Below are 27,582 nucleotides of genomic sequence, written 5' to 3'. Positions count from 1 at the left end.
AATTATGATTCCCCATTCTTTGCATTTTCTCCTCAGGGAGGAACTTTCTCCTGGAAAGAAATTTGGGCTGTCTACTTTGAGAGTTCTCGCAGACAAAGCTTCACAAGCCCCTTCAGATCTTCCGTCATGGACAACTTGCACTCCTGTCCCATTGGTGTGTGCAAAGCTGCATCCCGTTTCAGCTGTTGTTCTCAACTTGGCCCACTGTGCTTTCCAGTGAATATGTTTTGGTGTTCTCTTGTTTTCAGGTTACTTCAGATGTCCAATTACTTTGCTTGGCTTCCTTCTTCACAGATGCACAGATTCACCATGCAGGTATTGCATTATGATTTTTCCCTATCTGCTTTTATTTGGGGATTCATGGGGATGTTATCTGTATTAGTTTGCTGGGGCTGTCATAACAAATTACCACAGGCCGGGTGGCTTAAGCAACAGAAATTTATTTTCTCACAGTTCTGGTTGCTATTAGTCCAAGATCAAGATGTCAGGAAGTCTTTTCCTGCCTCTCTCCTTGGCTTGCAGATGGCCACCTTCTCACTGTGTCCTCACATAGCCTTTCCACTGGGCCAGCACTTCCCTAGTGTTTCTCAGAGTATCCAAATTTCCTCTTCTTATAAGAAGAGACTGGATTAGGGCCCACACTAATCATCTTAATTTAATCATCTCTTTAAAGCCCCTATCTTCAGATATGGTCACATTCTGAGGTACTGGGGGTTAGGGTTTCAACATATGAATTTGAGGGGAGGTGCAATTAAGCCCATAAAATTGTTTCATCCAGTTTTACTTAAATGTTGCCAATGGGTTTTTGGTTTTACTGGCTGCTTGCTCTATATTTATGTGGGGATTTGGGACGATTTAAAAACTTTGCTAATGTAACTCCTATTTTTCTAGAATCTTTTTTACTTTTTATTGGTTTTGTTTAATCAGCTTTATTGAGGTACAATTTACATGCAGTAAAATTCACCAATTTTAAGTGAACAATTTGATGACTTTTGAAAAATGTATACAATCATGTAATTGCTACCACAAGCATGATTTAGAATGTTTCCTTCACTTCAAAAAGTTCCTTCAGGGACTTCCCTGGTGATCTAGTTGTTAAGACTCCATGCTTCCAATGCAGGGGGGCAGGTTCGATCCCTGGTTGGGGAACTAAGATCCCACATGCCGTGCGGCACAGCCAAAAAAAAAAAAAGTTCCTTCATGCCTTTTTGTCATCAACCCCTTCCCCAATCTCTGCCCCTGGCCTCTGGTAGCCACTAATCTACTTTCTGTCCACAAAAATTTCAACTTTTCCAGAATTTCATATAAATGGAATCTACAGTACATAATGTATTATGTAAGACTTCTTGTATTTAACATAATTCTTTAGAGATTCGTTCATGTTGTTCTGTGTATCAGTAGATTATCTAATTCTTTTTTTCTTTCTGAGTAATACAGCATTGTACAGAAATACTCTGATTTGTTTATCTCTTCACCAATTGATGCACATTGGGTGGTTTCCATTTTTTGGCAGTGTGAATAAAGCTACTATGAACATTCAAGTGCAAATCTTTGTATAAGCAGGTATTCATTTCTCTCGGGTGAATAAAGTCATATGCTGGGTATATCTTTAACTTTATAAGAACATTGATATGTACCATCAATGTTTGAGAGTTCCAGTTGTTCCATAAACTTGCCAACACTTAATATTTTCAGTTAAAAATTTTAACCATTTTAATGAGTGTATAGTATCATCTCGTTTTAATTTACATTTAATTTGTATTTTAATTTACATCTCACTGTTTTAATCTACTAGTGATGTTGAGCATCTCTTCATGTGGGTTTTTGTTCTATTTTGTTTTGTTATGCCATTCACATATAATTTTTGGTGTAGTATCTGTTAAATCTTTTTTTTTTAAATTAATTTATTTATTTTTTAAATTATTATTTATTTTGGCTGTGTTGGGTCTTCGTTTCTGTGCGAGGGCTTCGTCTAGTTGCGGCAAGCGGGGGCCACTCTTCATCACGGTGCGCGGGCCTCTCACTATCGCGGCCTCTCTTGTTGCAGAGCACAGGCTCCAGACGCGCAGGCTCAGTAGTTGTGGCTCACGGGCCCAGTTGCTCCGCGGCATGTGGGATCTTCCCAGACCAGGGCTCGAACCCGTGTCCCCTGCATTGGCAGGCAGATTCTCAACCACTGCGCCACCAGGGAAGCCCTCTGTTAAATCTTTTACCAGTCTTTATTGGGTTATTTGCCTTCTTATTATGTCATATGAATTATTTGTATATTCAAGATACAAGTCCTTTATTAGACATATGGTCAGCAACTATTTTCTGCCAATCTGTAGCTTGCTTTTTCATTTACTTAACAGTGGATTTTGAAGAGAAAACGTTTTTAGTTTTTTTTTTTTTTTTTAAAAAGTTTTTAGTTTTGATGAAATCAATTTGTCATTTTTTTTTCTTTCATGGTTCATGCTTTTTACATCCTATCTAAGAAATATTTCCTAAACCAGGGTAACTAAGATTTATCACTTTTATTTTTAAATGGATTGAGAGAATTCAGGGTTGGGCAGTGAATAAAAAAGAAGCTCAAGTCATAAGTTTAAGTAATATATCAATTATAATAAAAATATGGGAGTCAGGGAAGACTACTCTATAATAATAGTCTATGGTATGAGCATATCAAAATTCATTTGCCCACATTTTTTTGAGACTTCAAACACAATTCTTTAATTACTTGGGGTTGCTTCCCCCATACATTCCAACACTAGGCAACCACTAATCTATTTTCTGTCTTTATAGATTTGCCTATTCAATATGTTTAATGTAAATGCAATCATATAATATGCTGTCTTTTGTGTCTGCATTCTTTCACAGAGCATGTTTTCAAGGTTCATCCATGTTGTAGTTGTGTCAGTACTTCATTCTTTTTATGGCTGAATAGTATCCTGTTGTATGTATACTACATTTCATTCCTTCATTCATTAGTTGCTGGACATCTAGGTTGTTTTTACTCTTTGGTTATGATTAATAATGCTATGAACATTCATGAAATTTTTCTGTGGACATATAGTTTCATTTTTCTTGGGTATATATATCTAAGAGTGGAATTGCTGGGTTGTATGGTTATATGGCTTTAACAGTTCGAGGAACTTCCAGACTGTTTTCCAAAGAGGCTGCACCATTTTATATTTCCACCAGGAGTGTATGAGTGTACTGATTTCTTCACAGCCTTGTCAATACTTGTTGTTATCTGTCTTTTTTATTACAACTATCCTAATACATGAAGTGGTATCTCATAGTTTTGACTTGCATTTCCCTGGTGACTAGTGACGTTGAGCATATTTTCATGTGCTTATTGGCCTGTATATATCTTCTTTGCAGAAATGTCTATTCAGATATTTTGTCCATTTTTAAGTTGGGTTGTCTTTTTACTATTAAGTTGTAAGAGTTCTTTATATAATTCTAGATGAAAGTTCCTTATCAGATATATGATTTGCAAAATTTTTTCCCATTCCGTGAGATGTCTTTTCACTTCCTTTTATTAATTTATTTATTTTTATTTTTTAAATTTAAAAGAATTTTTGGCTGCATTGGGTCTTTGTTGCTGAGCATGGGCTTTGTCTAGTTGTGGTGAGCGGGGGCTACTCTTCGTTGTGGTGCATGGGCTTCTTGTTGTGGTAGCTTCTCTCATTGCAGAGCATGGGCTCTAGGCATGCAGGCTCAGTAGTTGTGGCACATGGGCTCTAGGGCACGTGGGCTTCAGTAGTTGTGGTACACGGGCTCAGTAGTTATGGCTTGCGGGCTCTAGAGCACAGGCTCAGTAGTTGTGGCACATGGGCTTAGTTACTCCGTGGCATGTGGGGTCTTCCCAGACCAGGGATCGCACCCATGTCCCCTGCATTGACAGGCAGATTCTTAACCACTGCACCACCAGGGAAGTCCTCTTTTCACTTTCTTTCACCAGTGTCTTTTGAAGCACAAAATTGTTTTTTAAATTTGATAAAGAACAATTCATATATTTTTTCTTTTATTACTTATGCTTTTAGTTTCATATCTAAATCATTGCCTAATCCAAAGTTTCACAGATTTACAGCCATGTTTTCTTTTAGATGTTTTATACTTTTTAGCTCTTATATTTAAGTATTTGATCAATTTTGAGTTACTTTATGTTTATGGTGTGATGTAGGGGTCCAACTTCATCATTTCCATGTGAAAATGTGGTCCCAAGATGATTTGTTGAAAGACTATTACTGCCCCTATGGAATTGCCCTTTCTCAAAAATCAGTTGATTGTAGGGCTTCCCTGGTGGAGCAGTGGTTAAGAATCCACCTGCCAATGCAGGGGACATGGGTTCGAGCCCTGGTCCGGGAAGATCCCACATGCCGTGGAACAACTAAGCCCATGCGCCACAACTGAGCCTGCGCTCTAGAGCCTGTGAGCCACAACTACTGAGCCTGCGTGCCACAACTACTGAACCCCGCGTGCCTAGAGCACATGCTCTGCAACAAGAGAAGCCACCACAATGAGAAGACTGCACACTGCAATGAAGAGTAGCCCCCGCTTGCCATAGCTAGAGAAAGAACGCGCAGCTACAAAGACCCAGCGCAGCCAAAAATAAATAAATTTATTTTAAAAAAATCAATTGATTGTAATCTGAGGGTTTATTTCTGAATTCTCAGTTCTATTCCATTGATCCTCATACCACTATCATACTATCTTGACTACTGTAGTGTACTGTTCTGTATTTAGGAAATGTGAGTCCTCCATCTTTGTTCTTTTTCAAGATTGTTTTGATTATTCTAGGTCCCTTGTATTCAAATATGAATGTTCAGATCAGCTTGTCAACTTATCAAGGAAGCCAGGTGGGATTTTTATAGGGATTGCACTGAACCTGTAGATCAATTTAGGAAATATTGCCACTTTAACAATATTAAGTGTTCTGACTCATGAACATGAAATGCCTTTCCATTTATTTAGATTTTCTTTAATTTCTTTCATCAATGCTTTATAGTTTAAAAAGTATAAGTTTTACACTTATTTTGTTGAAGTTATTCCTAAATATTTAATTTTTGATGCTATTACAAATGGAATTTTTTCTTATTTTCAATTCTGATACTCATTGTATCAGTCTATGGAAATACAATTAATCTTTGTATATTGATCATGTACCCTGCAACTTCTTTAAACTCATTTATTAGTTCTAACAGTTTTTTAGTGGATTCCTTAGGATTTTCTATACACAAGACCATGCCATCTTCAAAGAGATAGTTTTACTTCTTCCCTTTTATTCTTGAAGCTTTTTATTTCATTTTCTCTTGCCTAATTGCTGTACCTATAACCTCCAGTACAATGTCAAACAGAAGTGGTGAGAATAGACATCCTTATCTTGTTCTTAATTTTAGGAGGAAAGCATCCAGTCTTTTGGCATTAAATATGATGTTATCTGTGAATTTTTTGTAGAAGAACATTATCAGGTTGAAAAAAAAAATCCCTTCTATTCCTGGTTTGTTTAGTATTTTTGTCATGAAGGGGAACTGGATTTTGTCAAATGCTTTTTGTGCATCTATTGGGACTTTTTTGTCCTTTATTCCATTGATATGGTGTACTACATTAATGGATTTTTGAATGTTAAACCCATCTTGCATTCCCGGGATAAATCCCACTTGGTCATGGTGTATATGTATAGCTGGATTCGGTTTGGTAATACTTTGTTGAGGATTTTTGCATCTATATTCATAACAGATATTGATTTGTAGAATTTGTTCCTTGTGATGTCTTTTTCTGGTTTGATATTAGGCTAATATTGGACTTAAAGCAAAGTTGGGAAATATAACCTCCCCTTCTATTTTTTGGAAGAGTTTGTTAAGAATTGGTTGTAATTTTCTACAAGTTTGGTAGAATTCACCAGTGAAGGCATCTCAGCCCAGTCTTTTCTCTTTGGGTAGTGTCTAAATTACTAATTCAATCTCTTTATTTTTTATGAATCTATTCAGACTTTCTGTTTCTTCTTCAGTCAGTACTTTATGTCTTTCTAAGTATGTGCCCATTTCACCTCAGTTATTTAATATATTGGTATATAATTGTTCATAGTATTCCTTTATAATATTAAAAAATTTTTGTATGGTCAATAATGATGTCCTCTTTTTCTTTTTCTTTTCTTTTCTTTTTTTTTATTAACATATTTCCATACATATTTCCATACAAATACAAATATAAGATTTTTAGAAATTTCATGTAATGTCTGAAACATTTATATTAACATATTTCCATACAAATAACCCAATGAAAGTTTAGTATTAGTTGTTTTGTTTGTTGTTTTATACTGCAGGTTCTTATTAGGCATCAATTTTATACACATCAGTGTATACATGTCAATCCCAATCGCCCAATTCAGCACACCACCATCCCCAACCCACCGCAGTTTTCCCCCCTTGGTGTCCATATGTCCATTCTCTACATCTGTGTCTCAACTTCTGCCCTGCAAACTGGCTCATCTGTACCATTTTTCTAGGTTCCACATACATGCATTAATATACGATATTTGTTTTTCTCTTTCTGACTTACTTCACTCTGTATGACAGTCTCTAGATCCATCCACTTCTCAACAAATGACTCAATTTCTTTCCTTTTTATGGCTGAGTAATATTCCATTGTATATATGTACCACAACTTCTTTATTCATTCGTCTGTTGATGGGCATTTAGGTTGCTTCCATGACCTGGCTATTGTAAATAGTGCTGCAATGAACATTGGGGTGCATGTGTTTTTTTGAATTACGGTTTTCTCTGGGTATATGCCCAGTAGTGGGATTGCTGGGTCATATGGTAATTCTATTTTTAGTTTTTTAAGGAACCTCCATATTGTTCTCCATAGTGGCTGTATCAATTTACATTCCCACCAACAGTGCAAGAGGGTTCCCTTTTCTCCACACCCTCTCCAGCATTTGTTGTTTGTAGATTTTCTGATGATGCCCATTCTAACAGGAGTGAGGTGATACCTCATTGTAGTTTTGATTTGCATTTCTCTAATAATTAGTGATGTTGAGCATCTTTTCATGTGCTTCGTGGCCGCCTGTATGTCTTCTTTGGAGAAATGTCTATTTAGGTCTTCTGCCCATTTTTGGATTGGGGTGTTTGTTTCTTTAATATTGAGCTGAATGAGCTGTTTATATATTTTGGAGATTAATCCTTTGTCCGTTGATTCGTTTGCAAATATTTTCTCCCATTCTGAGGGTTGTCTTTTCGTCTTGTTTATGGTTTCCTTTGCTGTGCAAAAGGTTTGAAGTTTCATTAGGTCCCATTTGTTTATTTTTGTTTTTACTTCCATTACTCTAGGAGGTGGATCAAAAAAGATCTTGCTGTGATTTATGTCAAAGAGTGTTCTTCCTATGTTTTCCTCTAAGAGTTTTATAGTGTCCAGTCTTATATTTAGGTCTCTAATCCATTTTGAGTTTATTTTTGTGTATGGTGTTAGGGAGTATTCTAATTTCATTCTTTTACATGTAGCTATCCTGTTTTCCCAGCACCACTTATTGAAGAGACTGTCTTTTCTCCATTGTATATCTTTGCCTCCTTTGTCATAGATTAGTTGACCATAGGTGCGTGGGTTAATCTCTGGGCTTTCTATCTTGTTCCATTGATCTATGTTTCTGTTTTTGTGCCAGTACCATATTGTCTTGATTACTGTAGCTTTGTAGTAGAGTCTGAAGTCAGGGAGTCTGATTTTTCCAGCTCCATTTTTTTGCCTCAAGACTGCTTTGGCTATTCGGGGTCTTTTGTGTCTCCATACAAATTTTAAGATGATTTGTTCTAGTTCCGTAAAAAATGCCATTGGTAATTTGATAGGGATTGCATTGAATCTGTAGATTGCTTTGGGTAGTATACTCATTTTCACAATGTTGATTCTTCCAATCCAAGAACATGGTATATCTCTCCATCTGTTGGTATCATCTTTAATTTCTTTCATCAGTGTCTTATAGTTTTCTGCATACAGGTCTTTTGTCTCCCTAGGTAGGTTTATTCCTAGGTATTTTATTCTTTTTGTTGCAAGGGTAAATGGGAGTGTTTCCATAATTTCTCTTTCAGATTTTTCATCATTAGTGTATAGGAATGCAAGAGATTTCTGTGCATTAATTTTGTATCCTGCAACTTTACCATATTCATTAATTAGCTCTAGCAGTTTTCTGGTGGCAGTTTTAGGATTCTCTATGTATAGTATCATGTCATCCGCAAAGAGTGACAGTTTTACTTCTTCTTTTCCAATTTGTATTCCTTTTATTTCTTTTTCTTCTCTGATTGCCGTGGCTAGGACTTCCAGAACTATGTTGAATAATAGTGGTGAGAGTGGACATCCTTGTCTCGTTCCTGATCTTAGAGGAAATGCTTTCAGTTTTTCACCACTGAGAACGATGTTTGCTGTGGGTTTGTCATATATGGCCTTTATTATGTTGAGGTAGGTTCCCTCTATGCCCACTTTCTGGAGAGTTTTTATCATAAATGGGTGTTGAATTTTGTCGAAAGCTTTTTCTGCATCTATTGAGATGATCATATGGTTTTTATTCTTCAATTTGTTAATATGGTGTATCACATTGATTGATTTGCGTATATTGAAGAATCCTTGCATCCCTGGGATAAATCCCACTTGATCGTGGTGTATGATCCTTTTAATGTGTTGTTGGATTCTGTTTGCTAGTATTTTGTTGAGGATTTTTGCATCTATATTCATCAGTGATATTGGTCTGTAATTTTCTTTTTTTGTAGTGTCTTTGTCTGGTTTTGGTATCAGGGTGATGGTGGCCTCATAGAATGAGTTTGGGAGTGTTCCATCCTCTGCAATTTTTTGGAAGAGTTTGAGAAGGATAGGTGTTAGCTCTTCTCTAAATGTTTGATAGAATTCACCTGTGAAGCCAGCTGGTCCTGGACTTTTGTTTGTTGGAAGATTTTTAATCACAGTTTCAATTTCATTACTTGTGATTGGTCTGTTCATATTTTCTGTTTCTTCCTGGTTCAGTCTTGGAAGGTTATACCTTTCTAAAAATTTGTCCATTTCTTCCAGGTTGTCCATTTTATTGGCATAAAGTTGCTTGTAGTAGTCTCTTAGGATGCTTTGTATTTCTGTGGTGTCTGTTGTAACTTCTCCTTTTTCATTTCTGATATTATTGATTTGAGTCCTCTCCCTCTTTTTCTTGATGAGTCTGGCTAATGGCTTATCAATTTTGTTTATCTTCTCAAAGAACCAGCTTTTAGTTTTATTGGTCTTTGCTATTGTTTTCTTTGTTTCTATTTCATTTATTTCTGCTCTGATCTTTATGATTTCTTTCCTTCTGCTAACTTTGGGTTTTGTTTGTTCTTCTTTCTCTACTTTCTTTAGGTGTAAGGTTAGATTGTTTATTTGAGATTTTTCTTGTTTCTTTAGGTAGGCTTGTATAGCTATAAACATCCCTCTTAGAACTGCTTTCGCTGCATCCCATAGGTTTTGGGTCGTCGTGTTTTCATTGTCATTTGTCTCTAGGTATTTTTTTATTTCCTCTTTGATTTCTTCAGTCATCTCTTGGTTGTTTAGTAACGTATTGTTTAGCCTCCATGTGTTTGTCTTTTTTACGTTTTTTTCCCTGTAATTCATTTCTAATCTCATAGAGTTGTGGTCAGAAAAGATGCTTGATATGATTTCAATTTTCTTAAATTTACTGAGGCTTGATTTGTGACCCAAGATGTGATCTATCCTGGAGAATGTTCCGTGTGCACTTGAGAAGAACGTGTAATCTGCTGTTTTTGGATGGAATGTCCTATATATATCAATTAAATCTATCTGGTCTATTGTGTCATTTAAAGCTTCTGTTTCCTTATTTATTTTCATTTTGGATGATCTGTCCATTGGTGTAAGTGAGGTGTTAAAGTCCCCCACTATGATTGTGTTACTGTCAATTTCCTCTTTTATAGCTGTTAGCAGTTGCCTTATGTATTGAGGTGCTCCTATGTTGGGTGCATATATATTTATAATTGTTATATCTTCTTCTTGGATTGATCCCTTGATCATTATGTAGTGTCCTTCCTTGTCTCTTATAACATTCTTTATTTTAAAGTCTATCTTATCTGATATGAGTATAGCTACTCCAGCTTTCTTTTGATTTCCATTTGCATGGAATATCTTTTTCCATCCCCTCACTTTCAGTCTGTATGTGTCCCTAGGTCTACAGTGGGTCTCTTGTAGACAGCATATATATGGGTCTTGTTTTTGTATCCATTCAGCCAGTCTATGTCTTTTGGTTGGGGCATTTAATCCATTCACGTTTAAGGTAATTATCGATATGTATGTCCCTATGACCATTTTCTTAATTGTTTTGGGTTTGTTTTTGTAGGTCCTTTACTTCTCTTGTGTTTCCCACTTAGAGAAGTTCCTTTAGCATTTGTTGTAGAGCTGGTTTGGTGGTGCTGAATTCTCTTAGCTTTTGCTTGTCTGTAAAGCTTTTGATTTCTCCATCAACTCTAAATGAGATCCTTGCCGGGTAGAGTAATCTTGGTTGTAGGTTCTTCCCTTTCATCACTTTAAGTATATCATGCCACTCCCTTCTGGCTTGTAGAGTTTCTGCTGAGAAATCAGCTGTTAACCTTATGGGAGTTCCCTTGTATGTTATTTGTCGTTTTTCCCTTGCTGCTTTCAATAATTTTTCTTTGTCTTTAATTTTTGCAAATTTGATTACTATGTGTCTCGGCGTGTTTCTCCTTGGGTTTATCCTGCCTGGGACTCTGCACTTCCTGGAGTTGGGTGGCTATTTCCTTTCCCATGTTAGGGAAGTTTTTGACTATAATCTCTTCAAATATTTTCTCTGGTCCTTTCTCTCTCTCTTCACCTTCTGGGACCCCTATAATGCGAATGTTGTTGCGTTTAATGTTGTCCCAGAGGTCTCTTAAGCTGTCTTCATTTCTTTTCATTCTTTTTTCTTTAGTCTGTTCCGCAGCAGTGAATTCCACCATTCTGTCTTCCAGGTCACTTATCCGTTCTTCTGCCTCAGTTATTCTGCTATTGATTCCTTCTAGTGTAGTTTTCATTTCAGTTATTGTATTGGTCATCTCTGTTTGTTTGTTCTTTAATTCTTCTAGGTCTTTGTTAATCATTTCTTGCATCTTCTCAATCTTTGCCTCCATTCTTATTCCGAGGTCCTGGATCATCTTCACTATCATTATTCTGAATTCTTTTTCTGGAAGGTTGCCTATCTCCACTTCATTTAGTTGTTTTTCTGGGGTTTTTTCTTGTTCCTTCATCTGGTACATAGCCCTCTGCCTTTTCATCTTGTCTATCTTTCTGTAACTGTGGTTTTTGGTCCACAGGCTGCAGGATTGTAGTTTTTCTTGCTTCTGCTGTCTGCCCTCTGGTGGTTGAGGCTATCTCGATGTCCTCTTTTTCATTCCTGATTTTGGTAATTTGAGTCTTTCCTTTTTCTTAGTCAATGTAGGTAAAAGTTCGTTAATTTGGTTGATCTTTTCAAAGAACCAACATTTTATTTTTGTTGATTTTCACTTTTGTTTTTCTATTCTCTATTTCATTAATTTCCACTCTAATCTTTATTTCCTTTCTTTTGTTTCTTGTACACTTAGTTTGCTCTTCTTTTTCCAGTGTCGTAAGGTAGAACTTCAGATAATTTTTTTTTTTTTTAATTTTTGACTGTGTTGGGTCTTCGTTTCTGTGCACTGGCTTTCTCTAGTTGTGGCGAGTGGGGGCTGCTCTTCGTTGTGGTGTGCGGGCTTCTCATTGCGATGGCTTCTCTTGTTGTGGAGCAGGGGCTCTAGGCACGTGGGCTTCAGTAGTTGTGGCACACGGGCTCAGTAGTTGTGGCTCGCAGGCTCTAGAGAGCCGGCTCTAGTAGTTGTGGTGCATGGGCTTAGTTGCTCCACGTCATGTGGGATCTTCATGGACCAGGACTTGAACCCGTGTCCCCTGCATTGGCAGGTGGATTCTTAACCACCAGGGAAGTCCAGAACTTTAGATTATTGATTTCAGATCTTTTTTAAAAAAATATATGCCTTTTAATGCTATTAGCTTTAGCTGCTTCCTGTAAGTTTGGTAGGCTGTGTCTTCATTTTCATTTATTTCAAAGTACTTGCTAATTTCCCTTGTGATTTTTTTTTTCTTTGGTCCATTGATTCTTTAGGAGTGTGTTCTTTAATTTCCACATATTTGTGAATTTCCCAAATTTTCTTCTGTTATTCGTTTTTAATTTCATTCCATTGTAGTCAGAGAACATGATGCACATGATTTCAATCCTTTTAAATTTATTGAGGCTTATTTTATAACCCAGCAAGTGGTCCATCCTGTAGAAAATTCCATGTGTACTTGGGGAGAATATGTATTCCAGAATTGTTGGATGGTGTATTCTATAGATGTCTGTTAGGTCTAGTCAGTGTACAGTGTTGTGCAAGTCCTCCATTTCCTTGCTGATCTTCTACTTAGTTTTTCTATCCATTATTGAAAATGGGGTATTGCATTCTCCAACTGTTATTGTTGAATTGTGTATTTCTCTCTTCATTTTTTCCAATTTTTAAGTCATGTATTTAGGGACTCTATTATTAGGTGCTTATGTGTTTCAAATTGTTATATCTTCCTGATGGATTGACCCTTTTATCATAGATAAGATTTTTTAATATTTATTTTATTTATTATTATTTATTTTTGGCTGCATTGGGTCTTTGTTGCTGCATGCGGGGTTTCTCTAGTTGCGGTGAGTGGGGGCTACTCTTCATTGCGGTGCGTGGGCTTCTCATTGCGGTGGCTTCTCTTGTTGCAGAGCACCACAGGCTCTAGGCATGCAGGCTTCAGTAGTTGTGGCTTGTGGGCTCAGTAGTTGTGGTGCACGGACTTAGTTGCTCTGCGGTATGTGGGATCTTCCCAGACCAGGGCTCAAACCTGTGTCCCCTGCATTGGCAGGCGGATTCTTAACCACTGTGCCACCAGGGAAGCCCCCTTTCATCATAATAAATGGTCCCTCTTTATCTCTAGTAACTTTTGTGTTTTACTTTTTTTTTTTTTTTTTTGCCATGCCATGGGGCTTGTGGGATCTTAGTTCCCTGACCAGGGATCAAACCCTGGGCCCATGGCAGTGAAAGCGCCAAGTCTTAACCACTGGACCGACAGGGAATTCCCATGTTTTACTCTGTCTTTGACTGGTATTAGTATAGCCAATCCAGCTTTGTTATGGTTGGTTTATAACTAACTTTTTTGTATCTTTAAATCAAAAGTGTAACTCATGTAGACAGAATATAGTTGGATCTTTAAAAAATAAATACCGTCTGACAATCTCAGCTTTTTGATTGGATTGTTTAATTCATTCACATCTAATGTTATTGATATTGTTGCATTTATTGCTGCCTTGTTACTTTTGTTTTCTATGTCTTATGCCCTTTTTGTTCCTCTATTATTCTTTACTTCTTTATTTTGCATTAAGTGAATATTTTCTAACATAACATTTAAATTCTTTTAATGATTTTTTTACCATATTTTAAAAGTTATTTTCTTGGTGGTTGCTCTAGGGCTTACCATACGTATCTTACATTATCAGAATCTATTTCAGATTTAGAGATATGGTTATGTTACTCCTATATAGCTCTATTCCCTCTCCCTCTTTTTTTTGTAAATTTATTTATTTTATTTTATTTATTTATTTTTGGCTGCATTGGATCTTTGTTGCTGCAAATGGGCTTTCTCTAGTTGCAGCGAGCAGGGACTTCTCTTCGTTCAGTGCATGGGCTTCTCATTGTGGTGGCTTCTCTTGTTGCGGAGCATGGGCTCTAGGGTGCACGGGCTTCAGTAGTTGTGGCTCACGGGCTCTAGAGCGAAAGCTCAGCAGTTGTGGCACACAGGCTTAGTTGCTCCACAGCATGTGGGCTCTTCCCAGACAAGGGATCGAACCCGTGTCCCCTGCACTGGCAGGTGGATTCTTAACCACTGCGCCACCAGCGTAGTCCCTCCCTCTCCCCCTTTTCTTGCTATATTGTTATCTATATTATACTTATATATGCTACATATCCAACAATACATTATTTTAACTATTGCTTTACATGATTTTATGGTTATTAAAGAAGCTGAGATAAGAAAGGAGAAGAAGGATATATTTATAGAGTTTGCTATATTAACCTTCTTGTTGACCATTTATGGGTCTCATTTGTTCCTGTGGATTCGAGTTACCACCCTTTACTGGGTGTTGTTTCCTTAGCCTGGTACATCTTTGCTCCCATTCACCTTCTTTGTGCTGTTACTGGCAAATATATTTCTATATGTTATAGGTCCTAAATACTATTATATACATATAGTTTTATTAAATTATTTTTTAAATGAGTAAAGAGAAGAATAGAAAAGAAATATGCATTTATATACTTTTATAATTAAGTAATTATCTTTACTGGTACTCTTTGTTTTTTTCATGTGGATTTGAATTACTGTATAAGGTCACTTGCTTTTAACCTGAAAAGCTTCCTGTAGTATTTCTTATCTTTTTAAAAATATTTATTTATTTATTTGGCTGTGCCGAGTCTTAGTTGGTGCATGTGGGGTATTCGTTGCAGCATGTGGGATCTTTTTAGTTGTGGCATGCGGGCAGGATCTTTTAGTTGCAGCATGTGGGCTCTTAATTGCGGCATGCGAGATCTAGTTCCCTGACAAGGGATCAAACCCTGGGCCCCCTGCATTGGGAGCACAGAGTCTTAACCACTGGATCACCAGGGAAGTCCCCCTGTAGTACTTCTTATAAGGTGTATCTGCTAGTAAATAAATCTCTCAGTTTTTATCTGTTCTCCATTTGTTCTATTGAAAAGTCAGCTATTCATCTTATTGGTGTTCTCTTATACATTACAAGTTGGTTTGCTCTGTTGCTTTCAATAGATTTCTTTGTGTTTAGCTTTCAGTGTTTTTATTATGATGTTTCTATGTGTCGATCTCTGTGTGATTATCCATCTTGCAGTTCATTAAGTTTCTTGGCTGTGTAAATTCATGTTTTTCATCAAGTTTAGGAATTTTTCTGCTGTGATTTCTTTGAATATATTTCTGCTCTTTTCCTTCTCTCCTTTCCTTGTGTTACTCACATTATGCATAATTTGGTGCTCTTATTGGTGTCCCATATTTCTCTGAGGTGCTGTCTACTTTTATTCATTTCTCTCTCTGTTCTTTGGATTGTTAGATCTCTATCAATCTACAAGTTTGCTAATTCCTTCTTCACCAATTCAAATCTATTACTGAGCCGCTCTAGTAAATTTTTTATTTTGGTTATTGTTATTTTCAACTCCAGAATTTCCATTTGGCTTTCTTATTTCTTTCTCTTTATTTATATTGCCTATTTTTTTAACATCTTTATTGGAGTATAATTGCTTTACAATGGTGTGTTAGTTTCTGCTTTATAACAAAGTGAATCAGCTATACATATACATATATCCCCATATCTCCTCCCTCTTGCGTCTCCCTCCCACCCTCCCTATCCCACCCCTCTAGGTGGACACAAAGCACCAAGCTGATCTCCCTGTGCTATGCGGCTGCTTCCCACTAGCTATCTATTTTACATTTGGTAGTATATATAAGTTCATGCCACTCTCTCACTTCGTCCCAGCTTACCCTTTGCCCTCCCTGTGTCCTCAAGTCCATTCTCTACATCTGCATCTTTAATTCTGGCCTGCCCCTAGGTTCTTCAGAACTTTTTTTTTTTTAGATTCCATATATATGTGTTAGTATACAGTATTTGTTTTTCTCTTTCTGACTTACTTCACTCTGTATGACAGACTCTAGGTCCATCCACCTCACTACAAATAACTCAATTTCATTTCTTTTTATGGCTGAATAATATTCCATTGTATATATGTGCTACATCTTCTTTATCCATTCATCTGTCGATGGACACTTAGGTTGCTTCCATGTCCTGGCTATTGTAAATAGAGCTGCAGTGAACATTCTGGTACATGACTCTTTTTGAATTATCGTTTTCTCAGGGTATGTGCCCAGTAGTGGGATTGCTGGGTCGTATGGTAGTTCTATTTTTAGTTTTTTAAGGAACCTCCATACTGTTCTCCATAGTGGCTGTATCAATTTACATTCCCACCAACAGTGCAAGAGGGTTCCCTTTTCTCCACAACCTCTCCAGCATTTATTGTTTGTAGATTTTTTGATGATGGCCATTCTGACTGGTGTGAGGTGATACCTCATTGTAGTTTTGATTTGCATTTCTCTAATGATTAGTGATGTTGAGCATTCTTTCATGTGTTTGTTGCCAGTCTGTATATCTTCTTTGGAGAAATGTCTATTTAGGTCTTCTGCCCATTTTTGGATTGGGTTGTTTGTTTTTTGATATTGAGCTGCATGAGCTGCTTGTAAATTTTGGAGATTAATCCTTTGTCAGTTGCTTCATTTGCAAATATTTTCTCCCATTCTGAGGGTTGTCTATTTTTGTAAGACATTTTCATCATAACTTCCTTTACTTCTTTAAGTATGGTTTAACTTAGTTCTTTTGAGATATTTATAATGGCTACTTTGAAGTTTTTGTCTGAACCTTATTAGTGAAATTTTCTGTTTGTTGCTTTTTTCCTGTGTATGGGTCACACTTTCTGGTTTCTCTGCATGTGTCACAATTTTTTGTTGGAAACTGAACATTTTAGAGACTGGGCACATAAGATGGCATCATCGATCATTCCCAACTTCAATCCCCCTCACAAGAAGACCAACCAGAAACTATCCATAGACAAGACACTATTGTGAAAAACCCCTGCTTGATCACAAAGCATGAGAAGAACCACAATAGAAGGGTAAGAAGAGTGGCTTCCTTTTGACCACATTGCCCCTCCCCCAGTCCAGCACAACACTGTACCAAGAAGGGCCCCCCAGGCCTACAGTTATTCCAGTAGGAAAAAGAGGACCCAATGTGGACATGTAGCTTCCCCAGCATTGTGGGACACTTTCCAGGAAACCCACTCAGGTGTTACCTCATGGGATTCACTGGGGGAGCCTGTAGAGTTCTACCACAAGTGATCAGATAGAGATGAAGAAGGGAGGTGGACAAAGAATCAACCAGCATTTAGATCTTTACAGACTGTATTCCTGCTTACAGCAGTGCCTGAGCAAAGAGCCTAGCTAGTAGCTTTGCCCACCTGTAAAACTGAGCTAGTGGTCCCATGGCCAGGGAGCTCAGTCAGCAGTTCTACCTGATTAGGATCCCCAGCCAATGAGCTGTATTGGCCATGGAGCCCATTCTGTGGCTCCACTCAGGCAGGAGAGGAACTGCTAAGCATAGTTACCAGTCTCACCCCACCAGGAAGCCTGACCACAGACACCTAGGACCCACAGAGCATATCCTTTGGCCTACCCAGGCAGGGTTGCAAACTAACAGTACCACCAAACAGCTGAGCATAGCATCTAGTTCCATTCCTCTGGGGAGTGTAGCCACAGATGCTCAGCAGCTGCAGAGCACATCCTATGGCCCAACCACAGAGCCCAGCCTACAACTCCACCCAGTAGCAGATCCCGGACCACAACCCTGCCCAATTACTGAAAACAGCCTGGGTCCTTGCATAGGCAGGGAGCTCAGCCAGTGACGCCACCCAATTGCAAAACATAGACTGTGGTCCCACCTAGTCATGGAGCCTGAACAATGACCCAGCCTAACCATGGAGCACAGTTTCCAGACCCAACCAACTGTGGGGTACAGCAGGAGCCCCTGCCTGACCAGAGAGCCTGGCCAGTGACCATGCCCAATAGTGGAGCCAATGGTGTATCTAGTCACAAAGCCCAGCCTGCAGCCCCACCCAACTTTGGGGCACAACCTGCAGCCCCTGCTGATTGCAGAGTACAGCCTGAGGCCCCAAACTACCATGAAGCCTGGCCTATGGCCCTGCCTGAACTTAGACTCCAGCCAGTGGCAGCATCTAGTCAGGAAGCACAGCCTGAGGCCCAGCCAACCAAGATCAGTTCAGAGCACAGCCTGCCACCCTGCCCAATCACAGAAGCCAACCAGTGGCACTGCCCTGTCAGGGAACACAGCCTGATATCCCCATGTGACCAGAAGTGATTGCAGAGCCCAGCAAGTGACTCCACGCAACAGCAGAGCCTAGGCAGTGGCAACCCCTGACCTCAGAGCATGGGCAGTGGCCTCACCCATCTAGAGACCCTGATTGCAAGCCCCAGCTGCTCATGGATGCTACCAGCTCACCAATCCAGTACCCCAAGCTGAGTAAACTAGTGAAGTTCTTTCCTTGCTGAAGCAAATATGTAAAGTCTGGAAGAGAAGACCATTTAATCAAATGTGCAGTTACCAACTCAAGGATACAAGGACCACAAAAAATCAGGTAAACATAACACCACCAAAGGAAACTAGTAAAGCTCCAATAACTGACTCTAAAGGAATGGAGATCTATGAACTGTCTGACAATGAATTCAAAATAATCCTCTTAAAGAAGTTCAGCAAACTACAAGAACACACAGACAGACAACTAAACTAAATTAGGAAAACAATGTATGAACAAAATGAGAAGTTCAACAAAGAAACAGAAATCATAAAAAAAAAATCCTAGAGCTAAAGCATACAATGTCTGAACTGAAGAATTTAATAGAGAGCTTCAATAGCAGAGTCGACCAATAAAAAGAAAGAATCAGTGAACTATTGTAGAAGACACCTCGTTTGAAATTTTCCAGTCTGGGACTTAATGGAAACGCCATCAAAAGAAATCCATAGACACAGAATACACGTTAGTGGCACACGGAGCAAAATGTTCCTGTGAGTTTTGTTAGCTGATCTAGCAAATTAATCAGACCCAAGGAGGGGGTTGTTTGAACCTCCAATCTATAACCAGTTGGTCAGAGGCACAGGTGATAACCTGGATGCCAGATGCCTGCAACTGGCATCTGAAGTTGGGGGTGGGGAGATGTAGGGCTGAGTCCTTAACCTCTGGGATCTGACACTATCTCCAGGTACACAGAGTCAGAATTGAGTCCAATTGCAGGACACCCAGCTGGTGTCCGAGAATTGCTTGGTGGTGTGGGGAACACACACACACACACACACACACACGCGCGCACACACACACGCGCACACACACACACACTGAAATTGGATGCAGAACCCTTTAGTAAGCAAATATGAGGTTTAGTCTAGGCAATCTACACCTAAGAAGTGACCAGTGCAATAGTGCCCTCCCTCCCTGGACAGGGACCAGTAGAAATCCATTTGAGGATGCACACAAACTACCAGCACATCTTCTGTAATCAGAACTCATTCACCCAGCTATTGCCCAGCTTTGGAAAAGCTATTCTCTGGGCACCTTGTTTGCACCAATGCAAGTGGCACTATGAGTGTCAAGGCTCTGTAAAGAAGCAGAAGTGCTGGTCAGCAGCAGGCAAGGCAAACATTTAGCATTGGGAAAAATCAGATAGAGACTGACTTCAAAGAAAACTCAGTATTGCCTGATAAATTGTGTTATAATATTATCCTACCAATGGCTAGCCTTCATGCCATGACGATGTATCCATTTTAACAATGTCACTATCTTACCTAACTGCAGATGATAGGTGACATGAAAGAAGACAACAGAAATGAATGTGAACTTAAAGGAAAACATCATACTATACAAAAATCTTCATCAAATCCAAATATTGTAAATGTACTTGAAGCAGAGTTCACAGCCATGTAAAACAAACTTATTAGCTGGCATTCTTCTTTTTCTCTTGTTTATGGATTTTAATTTATTTAATGGGTTATAATTAATTACGGAATTTATTGATGGCACAGGAAAAGAATTATTTCAAGTAGTTTTTAAACACTCTATAATTAAGAAGGATATACTCTAAAACAGGAGCCAGCAAACTTTTTCTGTAAAAGGCCAGATAGTAAATGCAGTCTATCCTTATTATTTGCAGATTCCATATTTGCAAACTAACCTACTTGCTAAAATTCATTTGTAACCCCAGAGTCAATACTCCCAGCACCTTTTTGGTCATTCGTTGGCATGTGAAAATCGATGACCTATGAGTCTCCCGACACACATGTTCTCAGCTGAAGTCAAATAGGGTACCCTCTGCCTTCTTGTTTCTGGTTTTTTTTTTTTTTTCTAATTAATTTATTTTATTTTATTTTTGGCTGCGTTGGGTCTTCGTTGCTGAGCGCGGGCTTTTCTCTGGTTGCAGCGAATGGGGGCTACTCTTCGTTGCGGTGTGTGGGCTTCTCATTGCGGTGGCTTCTCTTTTTGTGGAGCATGGGCTCTAGGCACGTGGGTTTCAGTAGTTGTGGCACACGGGCTCAGTAGTTGTGGCTTGCAGGGTCTAGAGTGCAGACTCAGTGGTTGTGGCACATGGGCTTAGTTGCTCCATGGCATGTGGGATCTTCCCAGACCAGGGCTGGAACCTGTGTCCCCTGCATTGGCAGGTGGATTCTTAACCACTGTGCCACCAGGGAAGCCTTTGTTTCTGTTCTTATACCATAAATACATATCCTTTTCTCAGTGTGGTATTACTATTTTCCTCTCATTTTTGTGCTTTTTAAAAAATATTTATTTATTTATTTATTATTATTTTTGGCTGTGCTGGGTCTTAGTTGTGGCATGTGGGATCTTTAGTTGTGGCATGCATGCAGGATCTAGTTCCCCAACCAGGGATTGAACCCTGGCCCCCTGCATTGGGAGCACGGAGTCTTACCCCCTGGACTACCAGGGAAGTCCCTCATCTTTGTGCTTTTTGTTGGTGATTTTGCTGTTTAAAATGGCCCCAAAGTTTATGCTGAAGTGTTGTCTAGTGTTCCTAAGGGCAAGAAGGATTACAGAGATGTGCCTTACAGAGACAATACATGTGTTAGATAAACTTCATTCAGGAATGAGTTATGCTGTTGTTGGCCTTGAGTTCAATGTCAATACATCAATAACATATAAAAAGTATCTTTAAATAGAAACACATAAAACAATGTTATGTATTGACTGGTTGAGGAAAATGTTGTAACCAGATATTTATAGGAAACTAACTTTATATCTCTGCTAGGAGCAACAGTTCACTAATTCAGTGTTTGCAACAACTTTATAGAATATAACTACCATGAATAATGAGAATCCACAGGCCATTCAGTCTACACTAACTACTCAAGTCTGCCCTTGTAGTTCAAATGTAGCCATAGACAATACATAAAGGAGGATGGCTATGTCCCAATAAAACTTTGTGTAGGACACTGAAATTGAAATATATAATTTTCACACCTCATGAAATATTATTCTTCTTGATTATTATGATTATTGATTTTTTTAAACCATTAAAAAAACAGACACCATAGACACTCACTAGCTATACAACAGGTGGCAGGCCAGATTTGGCCTGCAGGCTATAGCTTGCCAACCCCTGCTTTAAAAGCACTACAGTCTAAAATTATATTTACAGGCTTGACTGTTAGTAATAATATTGGTATTACAATTTTAAACTATTTTATAGCAATTCTAGGCTAAGGGAAATAAATAAATATGTTAATATTACTAGGAACTAGGATTTCTGTTAGAGAAAAGAAGCAGAAATATAAAAGGTAAGAATAAAACCCTGTAATGTTAAATTTGAATTAGTAATGTCAGTATGAACTCATGCTTTGAGTCTTAAACAAGTTTCTTGCCCTCCTTTAACAAAGGGAAAATAGTGTCTGATCCAGAACTCAAGATATCTGACTTCCTAATCCTGGACTGTCTGCTCTAGCCATACTGCTCCTCTTCTGTGTAAAGATTTTTTTTCATAGAGTAGGGCTTCTTAAGTCTTCCTAACAAAATCCCCTTAACACTATGAGAGAGGAAAAGCCCACTCATGGGAATTTGGGGCAGAAGCAAATCAACTACTCTATGCAGGAATTTCCTTTGAAATCTTTTTTTTTTTTTTTGAAGTTTTTTCCTTTGTGATGAGAACTCTTTTTTTTTTTTTTAATTTTTATTTATTTATGGCTGTGTTGGGTCTTCGTTTCTGTGCGAGGGCTTTCTCTAGTTGTGGCAAGTGGGGGCCACTCCTCATCGTGGTGCACGGGCCTCTCACTATCGCAGGCTCTCCTGTTGCGGAGCACAGGCTGCAGACGCGCAGGCTCAGTAATTGTGGCTCACGGGCCCAGCCGTTCCGCGGCATGTGGGATCTTCCCAGACCAGGGCTCGAACCCGTGTCCCCTGCATTGGCAGGCAGATTCTCAACCACTGCGCCACCAGGGAAGCCCGAAATCTTATTTTTAAAGTAATGCTTATTTGCATTTTTCTCCATAAGAAACCTGTGATTAAATGTGAAATAATTTCCCAGAAAAGTCCGTTTTTTCACTAAATCCTTCAGTAAAGTTGATGCTCCTTGAAGATGCAATATTCCTTTCTCTGTTTCAGACCTGAGGAGAGTGAGGCTCCTGGTCACATCCAATCATCCCGAGAGCCACCTCCTCACAGTCCTGCAGGAACATACCAGAAGCACACACACTCGCCACACAATCAGGCAGGTCGTTTCTCAGACACACACTGAGTGACTCACATTCAGGGTCTGCAGAGAAGGCCCAAGGAAAAAAAATCTACCAAAACCGAGCCACATAAATGCTCAATTACAGACAGGTTCACAGAAACGCAACCTCATGCACTCAGTCAGCCCCACTCTCTCACAGGCCCTCACAACATTCTCAGCCCGACACAGCCCGACACAATTCCAGTCATAAAATCTTCATAAACCGCATTCCAATCCCAGCAGTCGCACCATCTCAAACACAACCAGCCACATTCAGTGAAAAACATCGCACCCAGAACCACTCCAAAGACAGATACACAAGCGCTGTCCTTGGTCACACACCTCTCCGGTTGGCCCCACGGAGAGTCCTATTTTCGCATACACATCCCTCTTTAATGCGCCCGTCGTCCCTCCCCGCCCCGCTCCAGGCCCTGCCGCGACTTCCTCAGGACAAAGAGCCGAGAACCACGCCCCGCTGGGGAGCGACTGGATCTCGGGCTCAGTCGACACATCCCACTCAAAGCAGCTCACTCACTGATGCCCCGCCCACTGGGGCTCGGCCGCGCCTGCGCACTCAGTGCGTGCAGCCTGCGCTCCCAACAAGCCCCGCGCGCGGCCCGTTAGGCCCCGGGGGCTGTGGACTTACCTGAGCTGTCGCGCGCTCTCTTCCACTGGGCATCACCGTGAGACGGGTTCGGCGCCCCAGGTGAGCAGTCCAGGCTCGGAGCATTTGTTCTGGCCATCGGTAGGAAAGGCGTTGCGGCCTGGCGATGAGGGAGAGGGAAGGGAAGCGCTGCAGCACCTCAGAGTGTCGGGAGCCCAGCATCTCAGCCCCGAGTGGGCGTGAGAACCGCGGAGGTGTAACGGTGTGGTGTGTCTGTGGGCGTGCCTGCACCGGGGTATGGCATCGGGACTATGTGCGGTTGTGAGGCCGGAACTAGTGGGTGATGGCGTTTGTGTGACTGAATGGGGTGCAGAGCCTCTTGTGTGACCGTCGGTTGCGGACTGGGTGACTCCGACCCTAGCGTCACGGCTGAATCTTCTGCCAGCCGCAGAGAAATGGCCCCCAGTCAGATAACTGAGAGCCCGAGAAAAGACTCCCAACAAAAAGACTCAGACCCGTCTTGGGATAAGAATGCTAGAACTGAACGTGCCCCCCAGGCTGGCTCCTGGGAGTATTGCCAGCGCACTACATCCTCCGGCGGGCGCGCGCGGACACACACGCGCGGTTGCTCACACAGCTCCGCACTTTCCACCTGCAGGTTTCGGAGCCACGGAATTGCCTCTCTGAAGTCCAATTCCAGTCCCGCACAGCCGTGACCCTGGCTTTTCTCTAATACTGGGAAGAGTCAGTACTCTTCCTCTTCCTTACTCTGGGCTTGCGTGGGTGGTGGTTGGTGGGGACAGATGTGGTCGTGGCGTGCCCTAATTTAGCCGGCGTGGGCAGGGCTCCAAGAAAGGCCTATATTGTCTTAAGATTCCCTTCTTCCTGAGTCTTGTCAAACTAAGAAAAGGGCTCTGATGAGGAGGAGGAATGAATTGCTATTGCCCACTTCAAAGTCAAGGTCAAGACGAGTGGGTATTTCCTCTTGTTCTGTGAAATGCATTTTTATTTTTTAGGACCTGGGAACATTTGCTTCCTTCTGCTTAATATGACCTGTCCATTAACTTGATATCTAGTTCCCCTCCCTAGTGCCTATATGCATATATCCATGTGGCAGATACTTCCCCTTACTTCTGAGAGCTTTCTTTTTTTTTTTTTAACTATGTGTAAAGGTCTTGTACCACTGCCTGATACTTCATAAGTACTTGATAAACATTAGCTATTTGTTGTTAAGTGGTGGTTTGGAGCAATTCCCCATAGGCCTCCAATAGATCAGGAAAAATGGAAATACCGTGCTAATTGTGTTGAACATTTCCTAGTTTAAAAAAATGAGGTGCTCCAGGGAACTCTACTCAATGCTCTGCGGTGACCTAAATGTGAAGGAAATCCAAAAAAGAGGGGATATATGTATAGGTATAGCTGATTCACTTTGCTGTACAGTAGAAACTAACACAACATTGTAAAGCAACTATACTCCAATAAAACTTAAAAAAAAAAAAAATGAGGTGCTCAAATGGTTTGAATAGGAATTCTTAACTAGTGGTAATTTAAATCCATTTGGGGCTTTCACTTTACCAGAAACCCCTTGAGATTGTATGTAAAATTATAATAGTTGTTAATATGCCATTTTTCTGGGAAGGAAGTCCATAATTTAATGAGATTATCAAACATGACCCAAAAAGATTCATATCCATTGGCCTAGAATCAAAGACTGTAATGTCTGAGAATGTTCTTTGAAATAAGAACTATATAAAATTAGTATCTATGGGAATTTTCTGGGGGTCCAGTGGTTAAGACTCCACGTTTTCACTACCATGGGCCACTGGGTTCAATCCCTGGTCAGGGAACTAAGATTCTGTAAGCTGCGTGGTGCAGACAAAAATAAATAAAATAAGGTAAGATAAGAGAAAATAAAATGTGTCTAATAATAGGAAATTATTAAATAAATCACATTCCATCCATGTGATGCGATTTTATGCCATTGGTATTGACTCATGGGAAGGAAAAGAAGTAAAATGATCAATTTTAAGCAACAGTTACAGTTTTGAACAAGATGACTCAAGACATTTTTAGTTATATATGAATTCCTTTTAATAAACTAGGGATTTGTGTGACATTTTGCAAGGATATATCTAATATAAAAATTTAATTAGTTATTCAGTGGAGAAAGGAGGAGATAAAGCATCTGTTGTATACCAAATACTGTTCTGTCTGCTTTGGTATACTCTTTCTAAATTTGGGAATGCTGTTTACCTTCATTGTGTTCAGTAACAGGAGAAGGATTGTGAAGATAGCTTATCGTTTTGATGAACAGTAAAAGAACAGTTAGTTATTTCTGCCATACTAATTTGTGTGTGTGTGTGTGTGTGGAACCCTCTCATGTCACAGGCCTATGACTCACATTTCTCTAAACAACTGGAAGGTACTCCCTCTCCCATCTATTTTATTTATATGGAAATAGTAATTTTTGTTTCTGATGATAGAATTCATGCAGGTTTATTGTAAAAAGAAAAAAAATACAGGAACCTAAGGAAGTTTTAAGAAGAAAATTTTAAATGCCCTTAGTCCCATCATCCAGAGTTAATGAATATTACAATTTTGGTGTTTGTTTTTCCAAATTTTTTTTGTGCACTTGTGTACATATGTTTGGTTTGCAAAATAGAATCATAAAAATTGGTTATTTAAGGAGATAAAGACTCTCCAACACTTTGAAAAAGCAATCCAGTGCAGTCATAAGATTTATTATATTGTTACGCCTATGCAGGGTAAAGGGGAGTGCAATGGTTCCCCTCTAATTTGAAAAACTTTTCAAGAATTTACACTTCTTAGTTATGGAGATATTGATTTTTGTTAATTACTTTCTCAAGCCTAGTTCTAAAATTTATTGATGTTGTAAGAAAGACCAGTTGTGAAAATCTCAAAAAATTTACTCTTAAGAAAAAAGAGAAAGGGCATTCTAGTATTAAAATTATTAGAGGACTTCCCTGGTGGCTCAGTGGTTGAGAATCCACCTGCCAGTGCAGGGGACACGGGTTCGAGCCCTGGTCCGGGAGGATCCCACATGCCGCGGAGCAACTAGGCCCATGCGCCACAGCTGCTGAGCCTGCTCTCTAGAGCCCGCTAGCTACAACTACCAAGCCCGTGAGCCACAACAACTGAGCCTGCGTGCCACAACTACTGAAGCCTGCGCGCCTGGAGCCCATGCTCTGCAACATGAGAAGCCACCGCAATGAGAAGCCCGCGCACTGAAACGAAGAGTAGCCCCCGCTCACCGCAACTAGAGAAAGCCTGCACGTAGCAATGAAGACCCAATGAGGCCAAAAAATAAATGTTCCTTAAAAAAATAATTATTAGAGATGATTTATCAAAAAATTTAAATTTTTAATTAAAAATTATTAAAGATAATTTTCTTTAATAAATAGAATGAAGGACATGTCATGTTTTTCATTTTATTCAGTGCTTATAATAAGCTGCTTTAAGTTCTTTATATGTATTATATTAACGATTCACAACAACCCTATAAGATACTGTTATTTTTTTGATGTGGTCCGTTTTTAAAGTCTTTATTGAATTTGTTACAGTATTGCTTCTGTTTTTATGTTTTCGTTTTTTGGCTTCCAGACATGTGGGATCTTAGTTCTCCGACCAGGGATCGAACCTGCACCCCCTGCATTGGGAGGTGAAGTCTTAACCACTGGACCACCAGGGAAGTCCCCTAGATACTGTTATTCTCCAGTTTGTCTATGAGGGAACAGAGGCACTGGAAATTAGTAACGTGTCCAAAGCCTCCTAGCTGATAACTGTCAGAGCTTAGATTCACATCCTGCATCCTGACAGCAAAGCCTGTGTTTTTCATATGTGAGAGTCAATCACCTCCCAACATTGTGCATATTCTTTTTAGTCTGCCTAGTGTACTTGGCAGTTTATCATGGATATCTTTCTTCATTAATTAATATGAACTAGTATCATCATTATTAATAATTGTATAAAATGCCATCATACAGTGGAACATAATTTATTTAGCTTGTTGACTATTGTTAGGTATTCTTTTGGTTATAAATTATTCTTTGAAGAACTTCCTTGCATATACTTCTTTGTGTATACTTTTACAAATATTCCCTAAGGATAAATTCCTAGAATTGGAATTTCTAGGTTAAATTATCAGACATTTAAAAAGAACTCATATCATGCCAGATCCTGTGCTAGTGCTTGGGGAAAATACAGTAACTAAAATCCTTAAGTTGCTTTTTGTCTATCAAGGTAGATAAACCTCTACAGGAGTAAGACTAAAATAAAGTCAATGAAGAAGTCTGATGGCATGGCTTGGGAGTTCCTGGAAAGGAGACATCATCTGATTATAGCAAGCACTATCAGGTTGTGACCAAATAGTACCAAACCCATCAGATTTCTGTGGAGGTCAATGGATTTTATGTAATAAGCTTTTTCTCACAGTTTATTTTTTCCTCATGATGTTGATGCAGGGCGAGACCAACAGAACAAAGACAATTCATTAGCTCTTTGGAGGGCATCGTGACTAAAATGACTAATTC

The 27,582-nt window shown here is 39.4% G+C and overlaps 1 protein-coding gene and 1 long non-coding RNA gene across 6 annotated transcripts in view; one reads left to right on the top strand and one right to left on the bottom strand.

The window, feature by feature from the left end:
* LOC309649438 overlaps nucleotides 1–23,680 on the bottom strand; it is a 29,995-nt gene extending 6,315 nt beyond the window's left edge. Inside the window, exon 1 of the long non-coding RNA XR_014257113.1 lies at nucleotides 23,075–23,680. This is a non-coding gene — a long non-coding RNA (uncharacterized lncRNA). The remainder of the gene's footprint in view (nucleotides 1–23,074) is intronic.
* The window catches only part of ZFP82 (ZFP82 zinc finger protein), a 100,176-nt gene that overhangs the window by 49,986 nt on the left and 22,608 nt on the right, over nucleotides 1–27,582 (top strand). For 3 of the 5 annotated variants that reach the window (XM_082439453.1, XM_082439452.1, XM_082439455.1), the window contains 2 exons: nucleotides 37–154; nucleotides 249–315. The gene's annotated coding sequence lies outside the window, so the exon portion shown is untranslated. Of the gene's footprint in view, nucleotides 1–36; nucleotides 155–248; nucleotides 316–23,027; nucleotides 23,135–27,582 lie in introns of those variants that run through there. The other 2 variants (XM_082439454.1, XM_082439456.1) reach the window with 2 other exon arrangements.

Source organism: Balaenoptera physalus (assembly GCF_965194825.1).
Source record: "Balaenoptera physalus genome assembly, chromosome: 19".
Taxonomy (NCBI): Eukaryota; Metazoa; Chordata; class Mammalia; order Artiodactyla; family Balaenopteridae; genus Balaenoptera; species Balaenoptera physalus.
Note: the sequence above shows the minus strand (reverse complement) of the source record. Positions and strands in the feature narration are given on the sequence as shown.